Source organism: Thermobia domestica, chromosome 9 (assembly GCF_964235325.1).
Source record: "Thermobia domestica chromosome 9, izTheDome1.hap1.1, whole genome shotgun sequence".
Taxonomy (NCBI): Eukaryota; Metazoa; Arthropoda; class Insecta; order Zygentoma; family Lepismatidae; genus Thermobia; species Thermobia domestica.
In genome coordinates, this window is record NC_137462.1 from 59,160,397 (window position 1) to 59,176,621 (window position 16,225).

Here is a 16,225-nt window from a genome sequence, read left to right on the forward strand (position 1 = left end):
TAATAATAATAATAATAATAATAATAATAATAATAATAATAATAATAATAATAATAATAATAATAAAAGCAAAACAAGTGTGGTTGCCTCGCCTCACCAAATTTTTACTTGCCTCCCCTCTTTCCCCCCTTCTATTACGAGCCTAGCGCTGCCACTAGCAACATATTACAAAACATTGATCACCTTGATACACCAAGCCTATATACCCAATTGAAATTCAGACCGTTCCGACAATGCAACGAAAATGATGTCAGCGACCCTGGTGGCTGACGTCGTAACTAATCGCGTCGTCTATTACTTGCAGTAGGTAATTGTATCATTGGATAATTGTATCAAACCCACGCTCTCAGAATGGTTTGATTCGTTCTTGTTTCCAGTAGTTCGTGTTACCCGAACTGCTTTAAGTGGGGGCATCACAGTCTCCAGTCACGTGATTTAGTTTCAGCAGGAGCTGAAATTCTTACACTACATCCTTACACTATGCTACAAAAGATTTGGTAGGAGACAGACTATCAACTTGATGTGTGTCGTATTATGCAAGGTGCTCACATAAAAGGCCTATGTTTGAAGAAAACTTTGAGAGTTTACTTTTTTAACACATGTCTCCAATGTCGGACTCGGGGTATAGGACCCCGGCAGGGGCCTCACTTGAAGGTCCCCATATTCCCTTCCCATGTAGCATGTAGGAGCCTCACAAAGTATATTAAGTTTCATTTTCTTAATTTTTGTGGGGCCCTAGGGTGTAGACCTGTTCTGTTTCTTTATGGTGTTGCAATAACTTGTCAAATGGCTAACAGAGGGCTCCAGCAGGTAGCATTTATAGAGCCCAAATATACATTTAGACAATATGATGCTGGGATCTCATTCTTCATATTGTTGAAATATATTCTTAATAGGTCATAAACAAAGGGCCCCAAACAGGACTTTATCATATTGTTAGTTTCATTCCAATAATAGGATCCCAAGACTACATTCAATGCTGGGGCCACCGAACTCTGGGCACGGAACAAACTACAAAGCGTAACCATGCTCCCAACACAGCAGACATGTTCTATCTTACTTTCCATGCTATCCAATATCCATTATTATATATTTAGAGAGTGCCCAGGCAAATCCGAGCCTAGAAGTCTCATAATAACATATGTTTATTAGATATCACAGAATACATTTCTGAAATCGGGTCCATCATTTTGACTTACCCTGTATAAATTTTGGCATTCTTAACATACACAGTTCACAACTAACTGCACTATTTAAAGAGGGAACCCTGGTGGCTCAGAGATATTTCAATTGAAATTAATATTACTGGATAATACCAATCTTTGGCCGTCATTCCTAATACATCACATTAAAAGAGCAAGGAAGATATCAAAAACTACATTTCTAATATTTGATTGAATACTGTTAACTTATATGCCTTGTGCTATTAATAATCACCTTGCTAAATTGTTCTTTGAAGTTAGTTTCTAACATAATACATACCTGTTGTTTATTCAGCGACAGAACTTTGATGTCAGAAAATGATTTGGCACTTCAGAAACTAAACATATTACAAAATGTTGAACGAAACGTTTTTGTTTACGAATCTTGGGTTGTTCTGTTTCCAGTGTCATCTGTTGGGTCAAAGTCTGATCATATGAAATCTTGAAGTCAGCCGGGGATAAACAACATCAAATCACTTCTTGGGAATATTCCAATCTCTTTTATTTTCTTTATTCTTTCTGCGGTTACGTTGATGTCGAAGTGTTATCTTTGTCTCCTAACCGTTTAATTGATTTATAGTGTCATGTGCTGACAGGCGCGCACTCAGAAATTTTTGTTGCGAGGGGTTCAAACTTTGGAGGGGGAAGGAGTCCAATACTACGTGTAGTATTGAACGAATACTATTCTGCACCCGTAAAGACGATAAGAAATTGTAAAATACTTCCGCCTACACAGAGAAAAATCCGTTCTCCGGACAGCGGTATATTGTACAAATATACGGTATCCTCTTGCTTACTATAGAAATCAGTACGGAGCATACGTTATCCGTATGCTACATAGGCACTGCTCTTAGATGTTACATCATGCCATTGTAGGATGTCTGACATTTAACAGTTTTCCGTATATCACATGCATACACTTATGTTATCTTCGTCAGCTATATGTTATATACGTCCATTTGTATGTGAGATCCTGACCGCCTACATTGTTTCATACGGAAATTACGTATAGATGGAACACTTATACAGAAAGTATTATAAAACATGCATTTTCAGTTATACGTCTGCTGTACGTTAAGTCCAAAATCTACAGGAATTAAGCATGTAACCTATCTTTTTAAGTAGGCCCCCTACAATGTTTTTACTCAGTGTACATTTTCAGAAAGAAAAATTATAGAACTAGATTGTTTTAATGAGAGAAAAGATATCGATGAAGTTTAAGATCAAATTTCCATTCTAAATCAATCATTTCCCAATCGCGGTGGCTCAGTGGTCTCTGCTTCGAGGGTTACTTCATATGCAAAATTGTCCTGATCACTTTGTACCACATTTAAGTATTATGTTAAAAAAACAAAATACCAAGAGGCAGAGGTCTTTGGTATCTCAATACATCTATTCTAGTGGAACAACTGACATCTGGCATCGCCTCGTTCAGCGGCGTTCTCCTCGTAAAACTATTGCTGACTATTGGGAATACAATGTTAAACGCACGCTTCGTTATATGTCTATTTCTGTATTTCCTATTGCAACGTTAAGGTACAGGGTTTCAATCAAATGTACCTACAGGGTTTGTATGATAAGTAATGAGACCAGGTCTGGAAACATTGTTTTATTGATCTGATCTGTACAGGGACTTAAAAGCTTTCGAAGTACTCTCCTCTTGCGTCGATGCACTTCTGCAATCGATGTTTCCACGCTGCAAACGCCCCCTGGAAGTCAGCAGCCGGCATGTCCTTTAGAAATGTGGTCACGGCTGCTTGGATGGCTGTGACGTCTGCAAAACGGGTTCCTTTCAAGCGTGGCTTCAGCTTCGGGAAGAGGAAGAAGTCGGCCGGGCTCACATCTGGGCTGTAGGGTGGTTGTGGAAGGACTTCCACCCCAATCCGGGTCAAAAAGGAGGTCACTAAGAAGGCGGTGTGGGCAGGGGCATTGTCGTGATGCAACTTCCACCGGCTAGCGATAGCCGGTCTTTTCCGCTTGACGCTCCTGTGCAGTCTCTCAAGGACTTGTTTGTAGAAGGCGGCGTTGACGGCTTGTCCTTGGGGTACAAACTCCTTGTGGACCACCCCCACATTGTCAAAAAAAACAATCAACATTGTTTTCACCTTTGACTTCGACATTCTGGCCTTCTTGGGGCGCGGGGACGCAGGAGTGTGCCACTCCGCGCTTTGACGTTTCGTTTCAGGGTCGTACTGGAACACCCACGACTCGTCACCTGTTATGACGTCATCTTCAAAGTTAGGGTCACTGTTCATGAGGTTCAACAGTTCCTGACAACAATCAACACGTCGTTGCTTTTGTTCGTCAGTCAACACTCGCGGCACCAGTTTCGCACAGATTTTTCTCATTCCCAATTGTTCCGTCACAATCTTGTGCACTGTTGTGTGGTTCATATCGAGTTCATCAGCAATCAATCTCAACGATAATCGACGGTCTGAGTTCAGGAGATCCCTCACTTTTGCCACAGTTTCGTCCGTAGTCACTGTTGTCGGGCGTCCAGCCCTCTCCAGATCCTCAACGCTTTCCCGGCCGTTCCGGAACGCACTGTGCCAACGAAACACCTGGGCTTTGGATAGGGCTTCCTCTTTGTAGGCCTCCGTGATGAGAGAAAGCGTCTGAGTAGCCGTTTTCCCCAGGCGAACGCAAAATTTGATCGCATAACGCTGTTCGATGGAACCCTCCATGTTTGTTGATTTTCCGCCGTGACAAGAATGTTCACAAGGGCTTTGTCCAAGGCTTGTCCGCGCTCCACTAAGGCTCGGAGCCAACTGACGCGCGGTGCGTTGCTTTGCTCGGACCCCCCCTACATCCTCCATCACCGACAAACCCGCTCCAGCGACACGCGCGCCGCGGCGCGGCGAGTCTCATTACTTATCATACAGACCTTGTATAACTTAATATTATGGTGTACTATATAATTTATATGCTTTGGCTCTTCAAGGGGCAAACGAGTAGTATCCATTAAAGAGGTGAAGGCAAAACTATTACAAATCCATCGTCGTCAACAAACGGGAATTCATATTCGTAGTAAAACTCTATCCATGGGAGAATCCTCTCGGACTGCTGTCATTGTGTTGATTCCGAAGAAGTCTCATCCTCGTACAGAGGCGGACTATAGACCTATATCTTTACTGACTTGCGATTATAAAGTTATTAGTCGATGTATTAGTACCCGATTACAAACTGTTATTGCCTACCTTGTTGGGACTATCAAACATGGTGACCTACCACATAAACGTGCTTAAGATATTCTTGCTGCTATAAGTGACGTCATCACCTACCATCAAGATATTGACCAATGTGACGCGGCCTTAGTTGCTTTGGACTGTTCAAGTGCTTTTGATCGAGTGAACCATACATATTTATTTCCTTGTCTGCAAGCCTATGGATTTGGATATATCATCTGTAATTGGATTAAGCTGTTATATTGCAATTGGACAATTAAACTCAAAATTAATGGATACCTCAGTTCTGCCTTTCGCGTTAGTAATGGCATTCAACAGGGCGGTCCCTTGAGCAGTCAGCTTTTTATTCTAAGTTTAGGGCCATTTCTATATAACGTCCGACATGCCCTTCATGGTGTCACTATATGTAATACTTCTGTGCGAGACGGGCCGCGGTGGCTCAGTGGTAGAGCGTTCACCTCTGGTGCATGGGGTCCCAGGTTCAAACCCTGCTCCCGCCAAGTGAACTTTGTGGTGGACAAACACCGTGTGCGTGGGTTTTCTCGGGGTACTCCCGTTTCCTCCCACTTTCTTCATTTCATTCATTTCTCATAATCACCGTCTCCTTTAGTCTGGACGTAAAACTCAAAGATTTCATTTCATTTTTTTTTTCTGTGCGAGTTTACACATTTATGGACGATGTTATATGTTTCACGACTGGTCACGCCGATTTAAACGTTTTAATACACCACATAAGGCTCTACGAATCAGTATCAGGAGTCAAGCTTAACCCTACTAAAACGTACATAATGCCTCTGGGTAAGTCAACCACTATTACTACTACTTCCATTGGTCAGCTACAGCTGTCAGTTAAAATCTTCGGAATGACTTTCAGTTCTAGTGTAATGGACATTATTACTAAAAATGTTGGCCTTGCAGTTAATCGGCTAATTTATGTTCTTGACTAACATCGATTTCCTAACCTTAGCCTCTTATCTCGCCTAGAATTTGTGCGTTTGTATGGGTTATCTCAATTATAATATACTGCCCAAGTCTTGACTCTCTTGCAAAAATTCAGAATTGCTATAATTCTTCGTGTTTTCTACCAAATCTTGTGCAACGATTTCCAAGACGGTGAATTGAATTTGAAAGATGTCGAATTGCAAACTAAAGCCCTATTGCTCCAACCATGTTTACGTTTACTCCACGAGCATCCTGATCATCCTACCACTCAGCTCCTCATGAACTTCTTACACCGTGTTCCATTAGAAGCACCCTTCTATCTTGGACATCTCCCCCTCCCCTCAATATACTTATATGAAACCGGTTCTGTACGAGGTTTGTTACCGACTGTTGAATAATGACTTAGACGAAGTGCCCTCTGTCAAAAAAAAAAAAAAAAAAAACTGTATTCTGCACTTCGCCAACCTTGTACTCTTGCTCCTACTATCGTTACTAACAAGGTTCGCGACACAGTTGTCCCGCCCCTTTTGGGACCAAACCTAGCGGACATTGTAGAGCTTGACTCCCGATGTGCGGAATGGGTTGGCATCAGCGTTGCCAACCTCGGAGAACAAAATTATCGATTTTCGGCCTTAAAATTATCGTATATTCGTCATAGGCGTGATAATTGTATAAACAAGTATAATACTACTAATAATAGCAATAATATATAATAAACTTACCTAGTAATCTTCCGTTTCGAACTCCACATCGGTGTCACTGTCCTTATCATCTTTTTTTATCCTTATTTGTACCTCCATATATGTTGGATTCATTCATCGATGCGATCATCAATCCACTGGGTTCAAACTTGACGCAGTTTTGTACACATTGGGCAGCGAGCATTATATCAGTAACTGTACTTGACTGCAGTTTGTTCCCTAATGGTGTTTTTATTAAGTTCATTTTTGAAAACACACGCTTACAATCAGCACTAGTATGTGGCAAAGCTAACATGTCCAATACAACCCTTCCCAATTCTAAAAATTCGTGATTTCCATGGGGATCTTTAGCATTTTTTATGAAAGCCCAAAATTTGTCTACTTCCTTAGAACGCAGATCTTCCGGAAACACCGTGTAAGGTAGTGCTCTCCACTGATCGTCTATTAATCGTACAACATTATTATTTTTCGGGGTAACTCTCTGTACCGCTCTCAAGAGTGGAACAAATGTTGGTGGTCTTGTTTCACTTTTTGATAATGCTACTTCAGGTGTTAGCCAATGTAAACTTTGCAAAACTGGATTACCAAAATCATATCGTTTTTTTATTTCACAGCAACAAACTTTAAGAAACTGCTGCACTCTATAGTAGAAATCTGTTATTTTGGATTTGTCTGCAATATTTTTATTTTGACTCATGAAATCCAAAACACCCACACCTAGGTACATTTGAACGTACGGCAGAAATTGACTCGAGTCCGTAGGGTCTATAAGTGCAAGGTCAGTTCTGTTAACATAATTAGAAAACATGTAACAGAGCAGTATTTCTTTGTATGTTCTGCACACTTTTTCATGCAGGGCGTAAATCATCAACTTTTCGCTTTGAAAGTACTGATTCAGCTGCACAAATTTTGGCAAAATCCATTCAAGAAATATGAAGTGCAAACGCACAAAATTATCATTAAAAGAGTTAGCTAACTGCTCAGCGGCATACAGTCTTTCTTCTTCCCACTTTGAGGTAAAGAATAACCTCAATGAATTCCACTGTTCTAACAATCGTTTAACAACACTTAACAATGACAGCCATCTTGTCTGTGACGGTCGTAATATTTTGTGCGGTTCGATGTCACAGAACTCTTGGAACTCAACAAACTGCGCAATTCTTTTAGAACTATGTTTGAAGAACGCATGAGTGTCCCTTGCTAAATCTTCGCAGATTCTTGACAATTGTTTACACGCCTCGCTTGCACACAGATGCAACGAATGACATATACATTTTTGTATAAAAATGCCAGGGAAGTCCTTATGTAGCCTACTTGAAACAGAATTATCTTTTCCCATCATTGTGTTGCATCCATCGGATGCGAAACCTATTACATTTTCCAATGGGATATTACTATTTATTAGAGCATTATATAGGAGCTCATACAGACGATTTGCAGTGGCACCTTCATGTGCAGCTTCCACATTTTTATCACAATAAATTTGTAATAGTTGCCAAAATTTTGTTTGTATTTTCGCTCTATTTTCATCGAAATATCTCACACAAACACACATATTTTTTGTAGTCGAAATATCTGTAGACTCATCGATTATTAAACTGAATTTTTTGTTTCTGTAAGATATCATTTAATTCCTTCAAATGACATTTACTAATGACATTTTTGATCACACCCGTTGCCTTAGTTCTACCTAATTGAATCTTGCTAGCTATTTTAGAATCAGGGAACGCACTTTTAATTACATCCGTTAAATGATCTGCCGTGTTCATAGAGATATTATGTTCGGCTAAAAAACCACATAGCATTATTTCAGCTCGCTTACCTTCTGTACCCAAGGTGTGAGAGGTAGACGTGGATGAGGAAAATCTAGTTTCTTTTGGGCAAACCCTACACGTTTCACTGCACTTATATGTTTTTTTTTTCCTTTAGCATGGTTTTTCACTACAGTCAACTCAGCAGTAAACTCGGTTCTACAAACTTTACACCGGGCTTTATACACGTTATCACTAACAGGCTCTAACCAGCCTTTGAACACAGAATCACTTAACCAGTCTTTCCGGAATTTTTGCTTTACATGTTTAAGTTTCAACTCACCCCGTGCCTTTAGTTTCTTTTGTGGAGTAGACGGCCCTTCAGGATCACTTTCCATAGCTTTTACGAGTTTGCGCGATACTTAATTACGCAAAATAATTACGCGATACGTAATTTCACTTGCCACAGAACGATTCTAACTTCTTTGTGTTTCACATCCAAAAAAAAGGCGCTAACATTCACGTGAGCGAATAATAGAGTCATCTATCATGAACAAACAATATTGCCATCTCCACGTAAGTGTGATGGATGCAGGGTTACCAATTCTCAAATCGTTATTGATTTATTTTGGCGAGAATGACTTACAAATGTGTGTTTTATAATTCTTTAATGCACACTTACAATTTATTTACACATTAAAAACTGCTAAAAAGTGTACGTTCTAAAATTATCGTATATTCACCTATTATCGCAAGGGCATTATCGTATATCGTATTAAGGCTTAAATTATCGTAGATCACGATAAATTATCGTATGGTTGGCAACCCTGGTTGGCATTCGCCAAACTAAAGCCTGGTTTAGCAGTAACCGCCGTTGGAAATTTACCATTTTTCTTTTGCTTGTTTCTCAGAAGTGATAGGAGATAATGCTATGCAACTTACTACAATCATAGACAAAGTTATTCTACAACAGAAGATATGAACCAGATGAATTTTCAATGTTGGCATCCATCGAAATTACATTGTTGCCAGAATAACATTTCCCCCAAAATCTAAGTTAAGGCAGCGACTAGAGGAAGGAATTCAGCTGCATTTGATTACGTATCATGTTTTGGTATCCTGTGAACTGCTTTTTAAATAACATTATTATTTAATTTTAATAACTGTATGTTAAAACTATTTTGTTTATTACAAACTATTACTTAAAAAGCAGTTCACAGGATTACAAGGCAACATGATACGTAATCAAAAACAGTTGAGTTCGTTGCTCTAGTTGCTGCCTTAAATTAGATTTTGGGAGAAATGTTGTCCTGGCAACACTGTAATTTCTATGGATAGCAACACTAAACATACTTCAGGTTCATATTTTCTGTTGTAGAATAACTTTGTCTATGATTGGGGTAAGTTGTATTTCATTATCTCCTTTCACTTATGAAAAACAAGCAAAATTAAAATTGTAAATTTTGTACCATTTTCAGTATGTCAGGTTCGTGTACAATGCAAGGTGACCAGACGTCCCGTATTAGCCGGGACAGTCCCTTTTTTCCAACCGTTGTCCCGTTTTTTTCTGATTCTCGAACGGGACGCCTAAATGACCCGTTTTTAAGTAAAAATGACCTAGGTGTCCCGTAATTATTATTCAAAATATAAATCGTCAATGCAAATTCTACTCTCTTCCGTACCAACACTCGTTGCCAAGGTTCAGCCGTGTCTACAACTTCTGAATTTTCAAATGGGAATTGAGTGTTCGTGGTTCAAGTGGGAATTGAGTGGGAATTCTGAGTGTTCAACTAGTTAAAAGAATTGTTGAGTAGAATTTGTAATCGGTTGTTGTGTGGTACACGTAAAATTAGAAACTGTGTGTTATCACTCTTACTTGTGTATTTTGTAAATTGAGAACACTGTTGAGTCCCAAAATGCAATCTGGAAGTCAGATATCCCCCCCGCAATAGCCGATTCGTATGCCTCCCGTTTTCGCAAGTGAAAAATTCTGGTCACCTTGGTACAATGTGGAGTTCCGAATTCCGGACTCTGTGGACCTACCACGTGAATACTCCCCTGTCTTACACCACCATCCAATATAAGAAATAACGCTGCTGGCTACATAAATTCATAAAACTAAAAATACATTTTCATAATCACTAAATAAGCAGATAATTAAATTATTTTTACACGAAACCAGTTTTCTTACTTTTGCTTCTAGCTACGAACGAAGCCACGTGGTTATTTTCTTTTTCGTCTTTTTTTTTTTTTCAACACTTAACTTCCTTCTTATATAATTTTAAATTATTATTTTCAAGACGCGAGAAAAACAAGAAAAGAAAATACAGAAGTATAATTCAATTCTTTTTTTTTTTTAACTTTTTTAAAAGCCATTATTTATATGCATCTGATCACCCAGAGAAGGGACCAGTTCCAACTTTTGCCAAACATGGCGCTAGTGGCGTTCAAAGCCCAAGGTCAAATGAGTCACAAGTGGGCATAAACCTCACCACAGCTAATTATTCCTGTCCAATATATTGCCAAGAAAAACCGGGTTTCATATAGATCTTTCTTTTCTTTTTCTTTTTTTTTTCTTTCTGTATTTAAACTTGTGAACTTAACAAATGAAGGTAATATTTCGTTCTTTTTTTTTTCTTTTATGAGAGAAAAATGTATCAAATGCAGGTTAATTAAGCTAAAGGTGTGAATATATAATAGTTAATAATTAATGTTTTGCAGTAATGCGTATAATTTACCACATTCTTTACACATCTTTTTTTTTTTTTTTTAATAATTTATTTGCATGTCGAAGCTACTTTTCTTTTTCTTTTAAATACGTTTTTCAACAGCAGTACGTAGTATGGCCAATTGTGCTTCGGTTGAAGATTTATTTTCAAGTCACTTTTAGAGGTTTTGCATATATAAAATGATCTTTTAAGTTTCTAAGAAATAATGATAAAATAGTGCACACTGACTCAGTGGTAGTGCGCTCACCTTTTGGTGCGAAAGGTCCACTGGTTCGATCCCAGGCCACGAGAACTCCTGTTGAACAATATCGTGTGAGTTTTCTCGGAACTCTCCCATTTCCTTCTACATTCTCATTATACCAATTAGAGTAAAGCACCGATTATCCGCAGAATTGAGTGGCAAGGGCACCGCGAATAGCGAAAGTCGCCGATAACCCGAAAAAAAAAAGACTAAAAATGAGGTGAAAACACGAAAAAAATGTTTCAATCAGCATAAAACACTGTTTTATTGTATAACAAACGTAATATAACTTTCAAAATACCTTTGCTGTACGTATAAATTACTAAAATACAGAAGAGTAATAAAAACAATTGGACTATAAACGTGTCAGTAATTTTCGACCTTCCTACTGTAAGGCCTATTGTATTTTCCTGGTTTTTGTCTTTTTTCAAAATTTGTAATTGATCCTCCAGTGGTAACCCGCGGACTTTCACTCCGCGGTGAACAATAAATGTAATTTACTACCACGCCAATCAGTCATTTTAGATTATTTTTTAAAGAAAAGAGTAAATGTAAAATCAAATTTTCATGTTATATGAATCATTTGTCTGTTAAACAAGAGTATAGTTTTATTGAGAAAGTGTACAAATATAATTGAATTAGGAAGTTTTGGGGAGGCTGGACCTGGTGGAACCCCGTGGGGGAGCCCCTGCATGTATACCACCTCAAAGAGTTTGGTTTGTATACCGTAATTTATATTGGAACCGGAAGTGGTAGTAGATTGTTGCTCATTCTGGTTTTAGTAGAAAGATTAAGATTAAGATGGAATATATTCTTAGAAAGCTAAATCGATTTTTAAAAAAAGCTTCTCGCTATATATTACCGTTTCTGCTTTATAGTGATCAACGTTAAAACTGGAAATAGTTACTATTTCCAGTGGATGGATCACCTCTATTAACGAACTCGTTTTCTAACTACTGACCCTCTATTTCCTGGGGCCAGAATTGTTAGTAATCCATTAAGTATTTCATGAGGTTTTTGTCTCCGTGCCGCATGAGGACAGACAACACGAAAAAAGTAAATAAATGATACAAAAGAGTTTTGGACTAACAAATCAGTACAATTAAATTTAAAATTTCCCAGAAGAAGAAGAATTTTCCAACCATGTAGGCCCTATATTAATAAAACAAATATACCGCAGCATGTCAAACTCGCGCATGGTATCGGTTCTAGACAAGTATGTTGTATGCCTGGAGTCTTTTTATTTTTTTATTTTTTATTTATTTTTTATTATTATTATTATTATTATTATTATTATTATTATTATTATTATTATTATTATTATTATTATTATTATTATTATTATTATTATTATTTGACTTGCAAGTGATTCCACCAACTATGTGAAAATAAAATGCAAAAACGTAGTACTATATGCACAAAAATAACATTCAAAATTCCATATGTAATACCTGGTCCCATTTCAAAAATGTAAAATTAATTTATTACCAACGGTCATATATATGACCACGAAATCTTACTCAGTTATACTAAAATGTCCGCAGAAACCTTATCTGGAGGATGAGAAGGCCTATAGGAAAAAGTATACTGAGGTGGGTGGGTTAAAAAAAAAAAAGACATGCAATCCTAACTATATATAAATCTTAACTATATATAAAATTACATGAACTGTCATAAATTAAAGGGGTACTTCCGGTTGACGTGGAAAGATGAAATTTGTCATGAATGTAGCTTTCTGAAACTAACCGACAGGGAAATTGTCAAAAGTGAATATTTTTAATTTTTATGGAATCTAAAGGAGGGATGAAGAACTTCCTATGTTATTTAAATTGGTGTTTTTTGGACCTATAATGTCATATTTTACGTGCTTGGAATTGGAATAAAAAATTGAAATTCGGTATGCTTATACGTTTTCGTTACCGTTAACTAAGTAAATCGCTAAAAATAAAAATTTCCAACTGTAGAGTGATTTTATGGAGAACTGAAAAATTTTTTCTCATGTTATTTATATGGGTCATCTTCTACACCCCAAAATGTTTAGGCACTTTCGGCAGGATTAGAATGATGAAATTTCGCATGATTGTAGCCTTCCGGAACTAACCTACAAGAAAATTGCCAAATGTGAATATTTTTAGTTTTTAAGGGGTCTAAACAGGATGAAGGAATTTCCACGTTATTTAAATGAACGTTTTCTTGGGATACAAAATCTTATCTTTTAGATAGTTGAAATAGGGGAAAAAACTTGAAATTTGGTAGAATTGTGGATTTAAGAGATGCGAGGCCGTAGGCCGTGTAAACGTGAGAGTCGCGGGGCGAACCCCCTAGCTGTGCCAAATTCAGGCAATATAATGAAAGAGCAAATGCATAAAATTCACTCTTGATGCAAAGGCTGATACCTAAGAGATGCAAGGCCGTAAGCCGAGCAAATGCGGGGGTCTGGGGGGCGGAGCCTCCAGCTAGCCAAAGGCTAGTCTTAATATAAAATTGTAAACAATAAAATCAACTCCTATCTTTTTGTTAAGATACATCAATTTAAAAGTTAATAATTCAAAAATTAAGAACAAAACAATGCTATGTTCTCTCGTAATGAATGACGATTTCACGGGTGGCCCAGGAGGAAATTTCTCAGCCGCATATTTTCGATCGTGCTAAACATGAGTTACCAGTATTTTGGCAGATCTACTTTTACACCCTGAACACTGAAAGCTCTCTTTTTCACCGGGAAAGTATTCTTTACTCATACTACTTATGAAACAACAAAAAATGTCCTATTAAATATGCCAGGTGGACGTTCGCCTCCTCTAAGGAAGTTCATAATTTTGAACCCCAATACACATCTCTTGCCTTCCATTTCAACTCAGGCAAAAAAATATAAAATTGTACCATCACCATCTCAGATATTGTTGAAACTTTTTTTATAGCAACTAGACATGTTTTTAAGAGACCCATATTTTTTTGTTTTGTCGAAAAAAATTTTCCCGCCAAGTAATGGGCCATCAAAGACGGGGAGTACAATTTATGAATTGTAGAAGACATGGAAAATGGTCAATTTCGGAGCCTCGCCATTCGGCTATGGAGACAGGCAGAGTTATAATTCTTGTTGTGGTATGTACACTCATGTCCAAAATTATTGTCGCATGTCTTTAAATATGTTCTTATAGAAATATAATTTGATAACGAATTCGCCCGGTATTTCTAATAATGTTAGTATGTGTATAATCGGCAAAGACATGTATGTGGAAAATTTCATGTCAAAAGAGCAGTAAATAAGAACAATAAAACGAAAATAAAACTTTCTTGTCCATTTAGCAACATTTTATTTTACTCATTATAATTTTCGTATTTATAATTCTTTTCTTATGAAATTTGCCACAAATATACATTTCCAAATTATACACATAGTATCAGTATTAAAAGTACCCTGCAAAATCATTATCAAATTATATTTTTATAAAAAGACAGTTATAGATATGCGACAATCATTTTGGACATGAGTGTACATAGGGATATAAATAAACTATATTTTATTATAGTTTGGTTTGCGCATGCGTATCTTTTCTGTACATAAATTAACAAATGAACGTCAATTTATCTGAAAAGTCGAAGTTTGCGAATTTTTTTCGAGCACTTCCGGTTCGAATTTTAAAATTCTATTTTCACGGTTGGTAAGACCTAGTTACCCGCTTTCCGAAAAAATTTTGTATCGCTTCTGTGGTCAACCGTTTTGTCGCAAAAAATTCGAGAAATTGTAAAATTTTCAAAAATCGCCATTTTTGGGTGCCATTTTCTCGAAAACACCATTTTTTAAAATTCTGAAATTTTGTCAGATGATTCAACTTTACCTGAATAATAAACACACCAAATATCATTCTCGACCAATGCTTCATGGATTAACTGCAGTCTTTTAAAGTTAGCGAAGTTTCGCTAATTTTGATGTCACAGTTAGCAACACTGGGAACAATGAAAGTGCAATGATTTGATGATGTTTGTGGTTCACATTCATTAAATGAAGAATAAATGGTTTTCTTGGCTGTTTTTTTTTATTATTTTGATTAAAAAGGCTCTCTGAAATAGTAAAATGAGCCTCCCTCTACTCCTCCGTTTTCTTAAACTGAAGTAATCTGAGGTGGAAATTACGATTACGAAACACAGAAATTTCAAGTTCACTTACTTAAAATGGTCTTCGGAAACAAAATTTCACTGATTTTTTTTTTTTTTTTTTTTTTTTTTTACATGGACCAATCATTTGCTTGGTTGTTGTCTTCTTTGCTAATAGCATGTAACCGTGCAGATGCTCCAATAGATGTTGCTTCACTCATAACTCATCCAGGAGTGGATCTAGGGGGACGATTGCCGCCCCCCCCAGAAGAAGAAACTTTCTTATATATATATAAATAAAACCATCCCAGAGTTTGGAGCTCTTAAAAGTAGCTCTAAGTAGCAGTATTACAATTCCCCCCAGAAGTCTGTCCTGGATCCGCCCCTGCGTAGCACATTGTCGATAGTCACAAAACACTTATTTTCACTTCTCTTATGCTCTTCTGGAAACCTGTACCCTGCTGAAGGTTCATGTGGAAGCATAAACAGCACTTAAACTTCACGTAATTCATGATTTATTCATAATATTTCTGCTACGCACCACTGGTTATCATACATATATGTATATAACAAAAGTTCCCTTTTGCAGATTTCTTAAATCTACACTTTGAATTGCAAAAGTTCGATTTTGGGGGAAGTATGAAGTTAGTTCATGGTGACCCGTTACTGCCATAAAAACTTCGCAATTTTCCGAAAGCCAAAGATAACTTCGTTGAATACCAGTTACCGGTCGCATACTTTCCCTTTTTTCTTCCGGAAGTCGTTGAATTCAGTTCCAGGTAACAAAACGAGAGTAATACCCGGAGTTTGTACTTGCTCACGAATTCTCCTGCGGTTTTAGTGGGGACGCGGTGGCTCAGTGGTAGAGCGTTCACTTCCGGTGCCTGGGGTCCCTGGTTCAATCCCAGCTCGTGCCGTTCTGTATTCCACCATTTCATTCATTTCTCATAATCACCGTCTCCTTTCGCATAACCGTGGAACGTAAAACTTAAAGATTTTATTTCATTTTTTTCTTCTGCGGTTTTAATACTGTGTATCTGTTTTAGCCTAAGGCTATGGCGCGTTGCCACATTCTTTGCCCCCCCCCCCTTCCCCACTACCGTCGCAGAGACCCTTGCATGGCCGGTTTCACTGCAAAAACACTGCTTTATCGGACCTGTCTGCATCTCGAACATCTGAAAGCGATTTTTAAAGTGGGATGCAGCACCATCAGAAATCACTGACACGGTTTGGGAAATTGTAGACACCTATTTTCACGTATTCAAACCTTTTTCTATAAAATATATTTTCGCTTTTCTTCGAGTATGTTTAGAATCTTGTCTATGACTATGAGTACATGACCCGAATCGTGTGTTTTATCGTCGTTTAATACAACA

At 37.6% G+C, this 16,225-nt stretch overlaps 1 protein-coding gene across 3 annotated transcripts in view; it reads right to left on the bottom strand.

The window, feature by feature from the left end:
• Positions 1-16,225, bottom strand: part of LOC145694680 (beta-glucuronidase-like) — a 353,601-nt gene that overhangs the window by 135,234 nt on the left and 202,142 nt on the right. For 2 of the 3 annotated variants that reach the window (XM_081771183.1, XM_081771181.1), the window contains exon 1: positions 1,483-1,636. The exons of the other annotated variant lie outside the window; for it this stretch is intronic. The gene's annotated coding sequence lies outside the window, so the exon portion shown is untranslated. Of the gene's footprint in view, positions 1-1,482; positions 1,637-16,225 lie in introns of those variants that run through there. 3 annotated transcript variants of the gene reach the window in all.